The sequence below is a fragment of the Panthera tigris genome, chromosome A1 (genome assembly GCF_018350195.1).
Source record: "Panthera tigris isolate Pti1 chromosome A1, P.tigris_Pti1_mat1.1, whole genome shotgun sequence".
NCBI lineage: Eukaryota > Metazoa > Chordata > Mammalia > Carnivora > Felidae > Panthera > Panthera tigris.
In genome coordinates, this window is record NC_056660.1 from 96,074,624 (window position 1) to 96,080,623 (window position 6,000).

Genomic DNA, 6,000 nt, shown 5'->3' on the forward strand with positions numbered 1-6,000 from the left:
TGGATAATAAATAGAATAGGGTGAGGACCCTTTAGATGGTTCATGCGAACCAATTTAAAAACCATCTATTTTCTCTGTAAATGGGTAGAGGTAATGACACATCAAAATTAGATGTTTAGAAGCTCGAAGAGACATGTGTTCATTAGTCTATTTTTGGGTGTCTACTGATTGCTGTTTTAATGCTGCCAATTGTTTCTTCTTACTGAAGATAGAGAATTAAATTCCCATTTGTTGGGCCTCTATATCTTGTTCATGGAATAAGAAAAGCAAACAAAACCATTCTATGGACCCTGTGCTTGTGTGTAGAAAAACACCGAGCCCATTTTAGAACACAGAGGCAGAGAAGATGAGCAGCTGAAGTGCTTTACCCAAAAAGACTCAGGAAAGTGGAAATTTGGCAAAGTGGAAATTTCTGGTAGGAGGTAGGAAAATGATGAGAATCCAGAAACCTGAGGTTTGGCACTCTCACTAGATGCCAAGAATACTGTAGGAGAAGGACAAAGATACCGTGTATGCTTTCTCTGGAGAGGCTGAAAAATCCTGCAGGAGGGAACAAGATAGCGCCCCCAAAACTTCCACAGCCATGTTTGTCTGATAAATGACTTATGCTGGTTGTTTATTAAGGGGGGAAAAATTGGCACGAGGCTAGCGGATTGGAAACAAATACCAACAACAAAAGTTCAAGATAATCACTTTCCCTTGATCAGCATCTACATTGCAGTGCAAACCACCAAAACACACACACGCGTGCGCGCGCACACACACACACACACACAACACAGAAAATTTTGCAATGGTCATTTCATTGATGTAGAAGCAGAGCCACGGTTATTTTCATTTTATAATCACACAGAGTTGCTAATAAAACCAAGCATGGTTGAACTATCACGTGGTACCCTTAGATTAAGTTATCTCTAAAACAATACTGATAATTACACTGTATGTAGTGAGCCCTTGTGATCCAAAAAGATTCCAAAATCCATTATGAAAAAGTCTACAAGTATATTTTTCATTACCTGATCAGCTATGGTTTCAAAATAGTATTTTACTATATACCTTTACAATCAAATAATAAACTGACAAAGGCAGTATTGCATTGGAAGATAGTACGAAATATAATCTTAATTGTTTTGAATACATCTCTAGTTTGTATATTCGGATAAGAAAGCATCATAAAAATTTTTGTGCAAGGCTTTTTAAACATAAGGTCTTAGTGCCTGTATATTCCTATTTTGCCTTTTTTTTTTTTTTTTTTTTTTTGCTTGTGATGATCTTTAATGCAGTGGAGAAAACTCTCCTCTTGATTCCAGCTGGAGAAGATGGTATCATTATGGAAACTTGATTTCCTATTATTATTGGAATGGTAAGTGCAAATATTGAGGGAATGTTCAATTTTGTTTTGAGACAGACCTCCTTCCCAGCCCTCTGCCATCAGCTTCAAGAAAAATGCTGTTTGAATGAAATGCTTAAGACATGCTATCTATTTCTGAAATTAGCACAAAGGGCGAATTGCAGGATTCATTTAAATCATCTGTTTCACTGCCACAGGAAAAAAGAGAATTCGGTATTATGGCTTTTCTTAAATATGGAAAGTCTACGGATAAGATTGTCAGGCTTTGCTATGTTAAGCCCCACTATCAAATCCGGATAACTCTATATGCAAATGACATGCTTATATGGGATCTTCATCTCTGATCTAATATTTTCATTTTAAAATGAGCTAGCTAGAGGCTCTCTGAATTCATTTTTCCTATCTCTTTATTCTCATTCAAATTATTATGTTAACATTGTTCTATTTATTAGAACACCTTCAGCTAAGGATATTAAAAGGCTTTGACAAGCATGAATTAAATCTCCCTTAAAAAACCAGTTGGCATAAAGCTGAGATAGAACGACAGGTGGGTCAGACAAAGAAAAAACAATGTCGAGGTTAAATTCCCCTGCTCAAGGTCAATCAGAAAGGAAACAGTCAGTGTCTACCCGATATCCAAGAGGTTAACTCTTTGGAAATGAAGGACCCAAATGGTCAAGTGACACTATTCAGACAAATTCCTTGCAAGGCCAAACTTTGAAGCAGAACAAATCGTCTTACACAAAAGAGTTTCTGACAAAGGCAATTTCGCAAGTACATAAAATTGACTCTCTCTTAAGTACAGTTAATGAATGGGCCTCATAAGTGTGTATTTTTAGGATACTTGTTGGCACTGATCACACAAGGCTGAGAGTCCTGAGAGCGACCAGTATGATCTCTCCAGTCTTGGTATATAAGAAATTAGGAAAAAGCTAGAGCAGTCTAAGTTTGCCCAATCCATGGACCTGTCATTTTTCTTAGTATAGTGTGCCAGGTACGTCTCTGACAACAACAACAACAAGAACAACAACAACAACAACAACAAAAGGAGTACATGAGAGCACAATATAGTACACCTCTACAATTTCCTTTGATTAAACATAAAAACTTGTATAATTCAAAGTCACATCAATGCATCCAGGGAGATTCACACATTTGCATTAAGGACTTCCTGTTAAAAATGGAAAGTACATTGCAGCATCATTTATGGATCCCTAAGTGAGAAAGCTTCACTGACTTGAATATTTTTAAATAGACATTAGATATATGAATAATAGAAGAAAAAGTTCATCATGATCTAGAGGCAGCTATGTTCCACAGGAAAATTCCAGCCACCAAAGTGCAAAGACAACATGACTGGCATTTCTTGCCACACTAAATATTGACAATATGCCCTAAGAGCCTACTCGAAATTGTTAGTTGGGATGTCAAATAGAGGGCATACTGACCTTTAGAAGTAGGGCTTCAATGGACAAGAAGGCCGGATGGGGCAAGTGTCAAGCATCAGAATGACTTTAACTTAAGAACAAACTAGCCTTGACCCCAACAAAACCCAGAGTCTAGCCAGAGGCCCATTACAAATATATAATATAAAGATAAATAAATAAATACTATAATTATTTTATGTGTGCCTTTAAGTTTCAGCAGAATGTCTATCCAGAGATAAATAGTTAATAAGTTATGGTTTACTGACATTTGGAATACTCTGAAATATTTAAAAACATTAGACATATCTAAGCTCATGGACAAGATCTATTTTATATTGTAAACCGTAGAACATCATTATGCCACATTCTAATTTACTGAAGGAAACACCTATGCTAAATACAAGTGTATGCTTCTATGAGAAATTAAAATTTACAGATAAATATTCAAGTGTGAACATTACTTGCCACTATAGAGGAAAATGGGATTGAGAAGCCAAGGGAGAGTTTCAGGTTTTATTTTCCTCCATATTCAAAGGTTTCAGAATGAGCCTTCCCACAACGTGCCACCCTGGCATATGGATCACTCTGAACTAAAGTCAAGCGAGGTCCAAAAGACTCAGGGAAAGCTTGTATGCCCCATTAACTACCTAAAAGAATTGAGACAGAGGCCCTGGTCCTGGAAGAGAATCACTACCAAAGATATCTATAACGAGCATGGACTATGTATGGGGCACGGTGTCTGGGACAAAGCTCAGCTCAGTGGAGCCTGGAGACAAAATTCTTCCCTGTGTCCTATTCTCTGTGCATGGCATGGCCAACATTTGTTTACCAAATAATTGTTCTTCCCATCTTGCTTTAAGTTGTATCCCTCCCCTTTGTAGTCTCAGGCATCTACCCCTTTCTCCTTAGCTCAGGATGGCATGTAAGCCTCAGTGCCTGACAGCCTGTGGGATCTCAGATTCTTAGGGGGTTCCAGGACATGCATAATTAAGTTTGTTGTCCTCTTGTTAATCTGTCTTATACCACTTTACCAGCTGAGGGATCTAGAAGGGTAGAGGAAAAATTCTTCCTCCCTAACAATATATATTATTTTAATGCTTAGAAATTGAGCATCTATTTGACCAATTTTTATGATTTTATTTGATCAATTTTTATATGATTTCAAATCCAGCATAGCATCGTGGTTAAGACTAGAGGCTCTGGAGTCATATTTCCTGTGCTCAAATCCATGTTATATCTAGCTGTATAACCTTGGATAATGTACTCTTTGTGCCTGTTTATCCACAATCAAAGGTCGATAATAATGGCTCAACCTCATAGAGTTATGAGAATTAGACAATTTAGAGTAAGTTCTTTGTTTAGAACCATCCCCAATAGGTAAAAAGAAATTAAATATACTGGCTATTATTATTATATAGGACGATTCTGATAATGACAGTGATAGCAAAGAAAGCATCTGAGAAGAATCTTGTAGGTATAAAGTCAGAAACAAAATTCAAGAGGAGATTTAAGCCATGGCAACATTTAATTTTAAAAGATAGTAAGGCATGGAGCCTGGGTGGCTCAGTCAGTTAAGAGTCCAGCCCTTGATTTCAGCCCAGGTCATGATCTCACAATCGTGGGATTGAGCCCTACATTGGACTCTGTGGTGAGAGCACAGAGCCTGGTTAGAAGTCTCTCTCTTCCTCTCTGTCTTCCCTTCCTCCCATCAAAATAAAGAAAGAAAGATGTTTAAAAAATGATAGTAAAGCAATCATTTTGGTACTCTGAGAAACAAAGTGAATTTTATGAACTTATATAATCAGAATGCCATTAAAGTATTTAAGAAACAAATAGGACCTATAGCACTTTCAGGGTCCAAGATAGCAGCATAGGAAGACCTTGCACTCACTTCCTTCCTCAGACACACAAAATATCCACTACAAATAAAGGAATTCCTCTTGAAAAGCCAGCTGACTCAACAGCTTCTGCACGACAAAGGATGGAGAGACCACAGAGACAGGGGTAGCAGACATGGAGCCAAGGGAATGATTGGAACCCCCACCCCCTACCTGCAGTAGGGAGCGACTCATCACTGAGGTGCCCACATACAGATTCACCTGCCTTTGGGCACGGCAGAATAGTTTAAAGGCAACTAGAGTTAAGGTAAGGAAATCTACTCAGTAACCCTAGAGCAGCTGCCAAATAACAACAGAACTGCAGAAACTTTCCAGAATCAAAGGTGCTGGCAAGCACACTATTTACATCTGCCCTCCACCTTGACAGCACAGACAGGAGCAGGATCCAGGAGGTTCTACCTGGCCTGCTAGGGCTGGACTTAACAGATACAGACAGAATATTAAATCCAAGAACAGTCAAATACACCTTCTCTCAGATTCAAATGGAACATTCTCCAGGATAAATCACATGTTGGGCCACAAAACAATTCTCAATAACTCTAAGAAGACTGAAATTGTATCAAGCATCTTTCCTATGATATGAAACTAGTATTAATTACAAAAAGCAAACTGGACAAAACAGAAATACATGTAGGCTAAGCAACATGCTACTAAAACAACAAATGTGTTAACACAGAAATGAAAGAGAAAAATCATACAATACCTTCAGACAAATGAAAGTGGAAATAACATCAGATCACAATCTTTGGGATGCCACAAAAGCAGTTCTACACAGGCCTCACTCAAGAATCAAGAAAAACCTCAAACAATCTAATCCCACAACTCAGGAAACTAGAAAAAGATGAAGAAACAAAGCATAAAATTAGTAGGAAGAAGATAAGATCAGAGCATAAATGAATGAAATAAAGATTTAAAAAGGTAGTAAATATCAATGAGAATAAGAGCTGGTTCTCTGAAAAGATAAACAAAATTTAAAAACTTTTAGCCAGACTCATCAAGAAAAAGACAATCTTTAAGAGAAGACCTAAAGAATCTAGGACAGAGAAGAGGGCAGTGTTTCAGAAGGAATCACAGGCCCAGTGACAGCTGAGCAAGTTTGGAGAAACATTTTCCAGGGATCAGAATGCCATAAACTGAAAGGTCTATGAGACATTACCCAACTTGCAAGCTAACAAGTAATGTTGCCCTAATTTCATGGACACTGAAAGGAAACACAAGATTCCTGGGTCAGAGACACAAGATGGTTTACTCGTCACTGAAATAGTAGTAGCCAGAGAATCAGCCTTTGCACTAGTTCCTCAAGCCCTATTTCCAACAGAATGAA